Raw genomic sequence first — 10,578 nt, forward strand, 5'->3', positions numbered from 1 at the left:
GCTTAGCGCCTTCCACTGAGTGAGCAGCTGTAGATTCCTTGGGTTAATTTCTTTGCTTGTTTTACTGTATTTCTTTTACAATTAGCATCGCCTATAAAAGGCAGAATCTCCTATGGAGATGTATCCAAAAATTCGCCGATAACTCTAAATTGATTTTTATTACAAAGAAGTCCAATCATATCACCTCTATATTATGCATCTTAAATTAAATTGGGTAAATTTCATCGGAGGTCACTAAATTTTATGGTTTGTTACGAATTGGTCACTCAAATTTGATTTGTATCTTGGTAGCCATTGAACTATCAATTTGTTTCGATCAAGTCACTCGGTAACTATTTTTCATTAAAATACTAAGAGAATATGATGTGGCAGCCTAGTCACCATATTTGATAAATTACATAACTTATTTTGGGGACGTGAATTATTTCTCACCTCCTTTCTCTTTCTCTTGCTCTCTTTCAGTGGCCATGGGTGATCAGAGATCCACCTCCCTTCCCCAACTTCACTCATCATGGCAGTTCTAAAACAAAAGATCAAGCAACTGAGGTTTCTCCTGTTTTCTCGTGGAGAAGGCTAGACGCTTGCAATTTATCGTCTCTTGTTACCGGAGTTCTAAAATCCTATTAAAATATGCATGCACAGACTCTTTTTTGTACACACATGTTGGCTTTATACTTAAAAATGAAGGTAAGCTAGAACGAAGTGTATTAATTGTTATAATTTTTATGCCATTAGTGCTTATACTCTGATCGGGTAGAATATGGCAAGAGCTCAATAGAATAAGAAACTAGCTTTTTTTTAATTAAATTGATTTATCAGAAGACTTTTGATTATAATCGCTATGAACGAAATGTAATTGAGGGCTTTAAAAAGCTTGCTTTAGTGAAGAGAGACACCATTGATGGATGGCTGGAAAAATAAAAGAAAAGCAAGGGTAGACTGACTCGTTCTGGAAGACAGGAGAAAGGAAGAGGGAAAAATATGTTAGAAATACTTCACTTACCCAAAGTAAGTCACATAAGTTACCAAACTGGGTGACTAGGCTGCCACATCATATTTTCTTAGTATTTTAAAAGAAATAATTAGAGAGTGACTTGATCAAAATAAATTGAAAGTTCAATGACTATCAGGATACAATTCAAATTTGAGTGACCAATTTGTAACAAAGAGCAAAGTTTAGTGACCTCTCAAGAAATTTACCCAATTAAATTTGTTGTTCTGAAACTGTGATTGATTGATCTAAATTCGGATTGAATCTGAACCGTTCAGTGAAATAATCTGCCTTATTTTGATTAAATACATACTTTATAAGTGTAGAAGTCTACATTTAGTTCAAATTGAATCCGCCACACAAAACGCCACAAGATATTTTACAATTAAATTTAATAAACTGCTCCTTTTGACTTTTTCTTTGTCGCGTAACTGATCCTAGCGACTTGTTTTAGTGAAGAGACACTACAAGAGGGGCTCCGACCCTTCTTCTTCGAAGTGCCGGGAAAAGATCTCCATCTGTGATAAAAGTAATTACAAGATAAAAAGGAAGCATGATTCTCAAACTCAATCGTTTCAATTCCATCTACGATAAGTTCCTAAATTTTGTGAATTTTGCTTATATTTTTAAGCAAAAACTGAAAACCCTAGATCAGTGGCAAAGTTTCAATTTCACTTTTGCATTTCATACTCCAGTCCCAAAAATCCCAAACGATGTGATCTCGAAGTAGTGTTATCTAATTCGAATCGGAGGTCGTTTCAATTTTACTGAAAAAATAGATGCATTTAGAATATTGCAACAAAATCCCTTCTCCGGCGACGGTGAAGAACAAAAACATGAGGATGATTTACTGGGAGAATACCAAAGCCTTTGCAATCTTTCTCTAATTCAGGTCAAACCCTCTGATCGAAATGCCAATTTCTCATCTAAAACACGAAATAGAATTGACGTCATCTGAAATTTTCTGATCAGAACCCAATCATTCTTCTATGTTTTTTTTTTCTTATTTGTATTTTGCTCTTTTGCTTGTTGGTTTTGTTTTGGTACAAGTTTTAGTGTACAGTGTCTCATGGAGAAAGGTACACTGGCAAAGCATCATCAAGTGCTTTAATAAGACATTGGAAGCTTGAAGGAAAATTATGAAGAACTGACTAATTTGTTGGATATGTAAGTTTCTGAAGAACTAACCAATTTATGAAGGAACTAAACTTTTATCTTATTTTAAGAATTGTTTTATGAGGTGCATATCCATATAAGGTGCATATTTAATAAATGTTCTATGGCTTGCTTTAAGAATTGTTTTATGACCTATCCTTCTTTTTTTGACTTTGGTTATATTTTTTCCTTCAGCAAGAGAAAAAGGAAGACAAGCCAGATCAAAGGGAGGAGAAGTGAAATTATTAGGCCTTCATTTAGTCCTTGTTTATATTATTACCAGTGCCTTTGTATGATTAAACTTGTAACTACTTGTGATATGTACTCGAGGCACTATATGTTTTATTTTATTTTGCATATTTCTTTGTTGCGAACTGACCTTCAGATTTGCCATGATTATCTCTTTTGGAGCCACTTCATTTAGTCCTTGTTTTATTTTATTTTGCAACTGATACCTTATATGTGCCAAATCATAATCAAGTTTTTTTCTCTATTCACATGGTTATGCATGAAATGTGGCTTCTATATTAGTAGTGGTACCAAATCAATAATTTGCTATGATTAGGGCAACAAAAGGACATTCAAGATTCATCTCAGAAACAACTACAGAAACAATTACATTAGTTATACACAAATACATTCAAGATTCATCTCAGAAACAATTACAGAAACACTTAAAGAGTACAGGAATGAAAAGAAATGTGGCCTCAAATACACAATACATTACTTGCATATTAATGCAATAAATATACCAATCATCACAACTAAAATCATAAAAATCATAGCAACAAGTATCTTAATCTGCTTCGCTAATGCAACAAGCTGGGGAGTTTGATTGTTGATTTCTCGCATGTCGTCCAATTGAGTTTTGTTTATGCCTCGTACTACTCCCATATGAAATGCCTTTGAACCCCTACGCAATATCACACCTCCTAATTCGCTAAGAAATGCCTCGTACTCGTTCTCCCACATATAGAACTTGCATTTTGGCATCCGTTGTAATTTCAAAAAAATAATAAATAAAAAACAATTAGAAATAAAAATCAATTAGAATTTCTTCATTCTTTATTGATTGAGCAACTATAATGCCATGCAACTATAAATATACATACAAAGAAATCTAACAATTGAAGACAACAATTACAACTAGTAAGTACAAATTCCCTCAATTGGTGTTGCCATGGCTTAGGAATAGGGGAATTTAGAAAACAACCCTGTCATTGCAATTACAACTAGTAAGGAAACAACCCTGTCAATGCCAATTTAGAAACAGCCCTGTCATTACAATTTAGAAAACAGCCCTGTCAATGCCACGGCCCCATTTTATTACATATTCAATTTGGCCCTTAATTAACACAATATCACACAAGGCCATCAATTTTACAAATCCAACCTCAATGTCATGACAATTTAAAAAACAGCCCTGTCATTGCAATTACTGGTAAAAGGAATCAGAGCACACATAAAATACACAGAACCGATTGCTACAGCCCCACAACGTAGCAACTAAGCTTATTAATGCAAAATGGAAAATATCCAAAATCTTTTACCCAATTTCATCAAATTTGAAGAAAATGGAAAATATCCAAAATCTTTTACAGAAGCTCAAGCAACTAAGCTTATTAATGCCCAATTTGCCCAATTTCAACCCAAAATTCAAAATATCCAACAAATTGAAATTAGAACACGGTACCGTTTTATTAGCCAAGCATTTGTAGAACACCCTCCCTGGATTGTCGTCTGTACCGCTCACGAGCCTTAGCAATTGCTTCCCGCAGTCCAGGCACCTCATACTCGGCAAGGAGGAATCAGTTGGGTGGCTGCGACTGGGAGGAGAGGCGGACGACAGCGACTGAGAGAACATGGTCTGGGAGGAGAGGCGAACGACAACAACCACTTGCGACTGGGAGGAGAGACGGACGACAGCACTTTTCCACGGAAGAGAAGAGAGGCTCACCGAGGGTTTTATTATGAAACTGTTTAAGAAATGGAGGATCGGATCGGACCCTAATGGGTGTAGAAATGAAAAGGAAAGGGTATTTTTGGAATATAAGAAAATACTACTCAAAATACAATATATTATGTTTATTTTTCATTACAAATGTATAATAATTTGTTACTGGTGGCAATTTCCTTAATAATTGTGATTTGGAGTGGCATTTAGCAAAACAGAAATTTTGGAGTGACATTTTTCTAAATTCACCATTTTGGAGTGGCATGGATCTAATTTCCCTTAGAAATTAAAGGTTAGGGCTTGGTGATGAACAAAAGTAAAGTCAAACCCCTACTTAGGACACCTATATTGATTAAGTATTGATATGTATTTTGTGTGAAAGTGATTGTTAAATATCCCTTTAGGATAGTGACAGCACCTAAAATTTGAGGAACATTAACCTAACCTACCAAAATACTTGTATCAATAATTAGTTAATATAGGCTAACAAAAGCTTAATGGGTCTAGATAGCTAAGGTGATGAACGACGGTGAAGTCCGAAACTATCTAGGCACGTTATTAATTCACGAAAGTGACCTTTTTTAACACTTTAGGTTAGAAACCTCATCAAATCATACATGAATTTAAACAAATACCGAATATATAGAATTATCAAGGGATTGTAGATCGAATACTCCTAGATCTCCTCAACTTGAAAGCAAACTAATCTTTATTTTCTTTATTTTATTTGCATTTATTATTTAAAACTCCTCTCTTTCGGGTATTGAACCCAAACTTAGGATTAATTAGAACAACCCCCCTCATTTACTTTATTTGCACTTTACTTTCCTTTTATTTTCTGAAATTAATTATTAAAGTTTAAGCTAAGTATTTACCATACTTCTTGTGGTTCGACACCCTAAGTACTACATTGATTGGTTGTGCGCTTGCAACAAAACTTTCTTTGGGTATTAAGGATAATAAATTTAAAGGCAAAAAGAGTATAATCCAAACACAATTTCGTATCTCCAAAATAATCATCAGATAATATATAACAACTTCTATCCGGAGTAATTTCGAATCCGGATAATTGCGGATACAGATATTCACCTTCATGAAATTATCCGTATCCGTATCCGCCATTTTTTCACCATATGCAAAAATTATCCGTATCCGTTTAATCCGAATTAGGATAATCTCTAGATACGGAGCGAATACGGAGTGAATTATCCATATCTGTTTACACTCCTAGGTATATTCTGTCCAGCTATATTTTTTTATTTTCTTCATTCATTTTGAGCTTTTCTATTTCTAATCATGATGTGCCTCACTCAGTGGCGTAGCCAGAAATTTCATCAAGGATAGGCAAGAAATGAGCTATTATTAAATTATTATTTTTTAATAAAATTAAAATTGTCAACACACTATTTCGTAAAAATAATGATAGTTTTTTATTTCTAACAATTCAGTAAAAAGTTAATTTGAATAAAAAATCATGTTAGGACAAACATATATTATTAAAGTTTACTACATTTACAAGTTAACCATACACAATATATATGATATATTTTTAATTTTAAATGTACATGTATGTATGAAAGCATTAAATCATGAGAAAAGGTTTCTATCCACTAGGTTTTGTCCACCATTTGTCCACAGCACTATCCACCAACAGACTTCCAACTACGCTTTCAAACTACCTTATTTAATAACTTTCCGATCTCTTTCTTTCTCCGTTCTTTTTTCTCTTCTCAATTTTTCCGATCAATCTCCTCTTTCATCAAATTCTCTGCTCCGATAAATCTACATCTCTTTTCTTTCGTTCATCAAAATTTATCTTCTGATCTGATAATAAGAGAAATCAAATCCAATGAACTCTCTCTCTCTTTTCGTTTTGTTCTCTTCTAATCTACACCTGTACCTTTGCGTGTAACAAAATTATTAAAAACTCGAATCGAATCTGGAGAATCGATTCCAGGCGCGCAGCGAAAAAGGAGCGACTGGTCTCCGCTAATCCTGTGGAAGGTGAGAGATATTACTTGCGTTCTCGTTAATCCGCTAATCCTGTGGAAGGTGAGCGACTGGTCTCCGCTAATCCGCTAATCCTGTGGAAGGTGCGCAAAATTGCAGTATCTCCTGTTGATAAAAGGAAAATTTTGGAGTCTAGTAGTTGGTGACAACGTGAGGGGATTTGTTCTTCAGGTCAACAGTAAAAATAATGCATTTAGATTGAAAAAATATATATAGTTTGCTGAATTTATGTTAGATTACTATATATTGAATATGGTTTTGTATTTGAATCATGCATCAAGCAGTGAAATGGTTGTTTCCAAATGCAAGAACATATACTATTTTTTTTTTACAGTATTTTACAGTATTTCCTTGTTAATTTTACAGTATTCATCTTGTCATTTTACAGTATTCATCTTGTGGAAATCTGGAAGAAAGAGATGATAGAGAGGCGATATGGAGTATTGATCTGTTAATTTTATAGTATTGCTCCGTTAATTTTACAGTATTCATCTTATCATTTTATAGTATTCATCTTGTGAAAATCTGGAGAAAAGAGATGATAGAAAGGCGATATGGAGTATTGATTTGTTAATTTTACAGTATTTATCTTGTAATTTTACAGTATTCATATTGTAATTTTACAGTATTCATCTTGTGAAAATCTGGAAGAAAAAGATGATAGAAAGGCTTCTTACTCATCCGAACAATATTCAATTGAAAATTCTACTGTATACAAGATTCAATTTTACAGTTCTGCTGATTCAATTTTACAGTATACAAGATTCAATTGTAAATTTTACTGTGTAGAAGATTCAATTTTACAGTATACAAGATTCAATTTTACAGTATACAAGATTCAATTTTACAGTATACAATATTCAATTTTACAGTATACAAGATTCAACCCAGTGCTAATAACCGCTAATAACTAACTCTAACTGCCAATAACTTCCTATAACTGTAATTTCCGAAAGTACAGTTTGAAAGTACATTTATTTTGTCCTGATGTGCAAGTTGCAATCTTTTTCTAACTATCATGAGACCACTTCAAATAGTTGCTGGATGTTTTGTGATTAAGTGATATATTTTATGTGATATATTGTATAATTATACAGCATGTAGAAGTAGTTTTACAGTATTCGCGCAAGTCAAAGCTGTGGACAAATGGTGGACAAAAGGCTGTGGACAATTAGACGCCTCCTTAAATCATAACTGAAAAAATAATAATTAAAATTTTCACTATAATTTGTAATTTAGACAATTTTCTTTATAATTTAAAAAGTAAATTGATTACATGTTAAAAATGTCTAAGTAACAAGGCATAATTATCTTGATTGACGTGAGGACCCAAATAACTTCTCATGGCCTTGGTTCAATGTGAATCAACTATTATTTTTTAATTTTTATGCTAAATGGATCAATACACCAAGTATATTTAGGAAGAAGTATTCAATTAACTTTCTTCTCCACACAACCTTTTTTCTTCACAGATCTCCGTTCTCTTCATTTTTTTTTCCCAATCAACAAAATTAATAAATTCAATTGACACACAAAAAAAAGACTGAATCAAGCCACATCTAAAGAGAATCACGGCAGAGGTAGGCAATAAATCGAAATAGAGGTAGGCAATAATCGAATTTTATACAGATTTACAAGTATTTTTCAAAATCCAGGAATAGACATGCCTACCCCTGACCAATACTGGCTCCGTCTCTGACCTCACTCTCTTACCTTTCTCCCATTAACTCTACCGCACGTTTGGCCCTTCAATCTCCCAATTAATTCTTCTCTATCCAAGTTAATTTTTCTCCTTTTCATACCAAATATCTATATAGAATGATTAGATTTCAGATCTCTCAGTGCTCTTTTTTTAGAATATACGTTAATTGTTGGATCAATATATAGATTCATGCACGATCTTAATTTATCATGTAACTCATATTTCCCTCCCTATTTTTTAACAGCTAAATGTGTTGTAAAATTGTTCGCAAGCCATACGAAAATAATATTCTTGACAGTAAGTCTCAAGTATTTACATTTAATGCACAAGGATAAAGAAAATTGATCATACACACACACATTTCATAATTAGATGAAAGAATAAATAGGCGTCTTATAAGAGAATCCGAATTCCTCGCTCGTACGTACGTGCTCGGGCCAGAGCCCAGAGGGCTAGGTTCAACAGTTAATATATATATATATATATATATAGAGTTAGGCTGGGATGCTATGGATAGCATAGAGGCCTCTATGCTACGGCTCAATATTCGAGTTTTCAAAATCCAAACGGTCGATCCGAACCGTTCATCTTATTCTCCATATTAATATCTGCTTGGAGACCAAATTTTACATTTTTCTGAATTTTTTTACTATTTATTAAGCCACTTTGAAAATCGCTAATCCAACGGTTTTACTGTTTTGTGCAGCCACCATTGGATCGACAATTTTGTAAAATACTTAATAAATAGTAAAAAAATTCAGAAAAATGTAAAATTTGGTTTCCAAGCAGATATTAATATGGAGAATAAGATGAACGGTTCGGATCGACCGTTTGGATTTTGAAAACTCGAATATTGAGCCGTAGCATAGAGGCCTCTATGCTATCCATAGCACCCCAGCCTAACTCTATATATATATATATATATATTTTAAAATAAGGATGTATATATATCACAACCGTTGGTTAATTAGATTTAATGGTGAAAAATTAATAAGAACATGCATAGCAGAATGCTGTCATCACAACTATATGGCAGCAAGTGTGAACTCGAAGCACCGACAAGTAACACGTAGAGCACGCCCATAAAACATGGCACCTCTTCGTTGGTTATTCGTACAAAAGCACCCAATTACCGACAATAAATCATTATCAGAAGGTCACAATCTCCAAGAATAAACCCGACAACCCCAAGTGCTGTATCCACTAAAGCCTCCTGTGATTTACAATCAACCATTCAGTATAACACTTAATTATCGTTCGATTGCATTGAGATTCACCAGACTCAATTTTAGAAACCCTATATATACCCCCACGGACTCCGAGCAAAATCACCCAATAGACATTTAAGTATTTAACACAATTAAACTGATCATTTACCAGAAATGGGTTTCATTCAAAAGCGCATGTTACTTGCTGTGGTACTTGTTTTAATTGCTACAATTGTGCTTGACAAGGTCAGTGGGGCCGGCGAATGCGGCAAGGTCTCACCTGACTCAATGGCTCTCCGAATGACGCCATGTGCACCGGCTGCACGTACAGAACGCCAAGGCGAAACCGTCGCCCAAATGTTGCACCGAGGCTCAAACCTTCGGCAAAAACCCTAAATGTATGTGTGCAGTACTTCTTTCTAATGCTGCGAAACAAGCCGGCATTAAGCCGGAGATTGCTATTACAATTCCAAAACGGTGCAACATTGCAAAACGCCCTATTGGATATAAATGTGGAGGTTTGTACAGTTTTATATTTTTTGAGTTATGCTTGATGTTCATTAACTTGAGTTGGTTTAGTTTTTCCATTTCATTTGTTAATTATTTTTCCTTTATTAAATGCAGCATATACTCTGCCTTGAAAGGAGCGTCTGGAAGAGATGTGTGTTGTTTAGAATGGAACGGATAACAGAAGTACATTATATCGATATTTACTTTTGGCTTCTGGAGTTCTGGTACTACTATTACATATGGAGTTTCTGCAATATTGTAATTGAATAAATTGCTATATGAAGATATATATAATAAAGTTTGCATAGTGTGTTTGAATCTACTCATTAGTGTGTGCATTGCCGATATAATGAAGTCTTATGACTCATTTGATTTGTTTTATAAACACATGCATGTTATCATTACCATTGACAGATTCCCAACAAATAGTCACTGTACATCCATAAAAAATTTTAAAACCGTGTTATGCCCTTCTAATTTAATTTTTAATTCGTATTTAATTATAGAGATGTGATAAAAACCTATACCGATATCAATCCCCTGTGAAATTCCTCAACTAGCGACTTTTGGTCTGGATTACTTTCTAGAAGCTAGGTCACTAGCCAGTGCCCACAGTTTGCATGTCCACAATTCTAAAAATCTATATATCTAACGGATCTTTAAATCTAACATATAACATATCAAGTCTTTATATACAAAAAAAACTATATACCTAACATATTAAATCTTTATACCTGACATATCAATTTTTTATAATAGATCAAGTTTATATATTTTGCATATCAAGTCTTTATACCCAATATATTAAGTCTTTAAAATATTCAAAGCGCAAGTCTTTATAACACATCAAGTTTTTAAAAGATTCAAAGTGCAAGTCTCTATATATAGCATATCAAATTTTTACATCAATCAAATTTTTAAAAAGTTCAAAGTGCAAGTCTTTATAACATATCAAATCTTTATATCGAGCATATTAACTATTTATATAAACACTTTAAAAGATTCACAGTTTAAATCTTTATATCTGACTTAACAATCTTTAGTACTC

The 10,578-nt window shown here is 33.5% G+C and overlaps 2 long non-coding RNA genes across 2 annotated transcripts; both read left to right on the forward strand.

The window, feature by feature from the left end:
• The first annotated feature begins 1,628 nt into the window (after positions 1–1,628).
• Positions 1,629–2,565, forward strand: LOC144566878 (uncharacterized). The gene is made up of 2 exons (XR_013515297.1): positions 1,629–2,158; positions 2,342–2,565. It is a non-coding gene; the product is annotated as an uncharacterized LOC144566878 (long non-coding RNA).
• A 6,628-nt stretch (positions 2,566–9,193) lies between these two features.
• LOC144566421 (uncharacterized) lies at positions 9,194–9,897 on the forward strand. Its single transcript, XR_013515193.1, has 2 exons — positions 9,194–9,538; positions 9,645–9,897. It is a non-coding gene; the product is annotated as an uncharacterized LOC144566421 (long non-coding RNA).
• The last annotated feature ends 681 nt before the right edge of the window (positions 9,898–10,578 follow it).

This window comes from Carex rostrata, chromosome 15 (assembly GCF_964058835.1).
Source record: "Carex rostrata chromosome 15, lpCarRost1.2, whole genome shotgun sequence".
In the NCBI taxonomy this organism is placed as follows: domain Eukaryota; kingdom Viridiplantae; phylum Streptophyta; class Magnoliopsida; order Poales; family Cyperaceae; genus Carex; species Carex rostrata.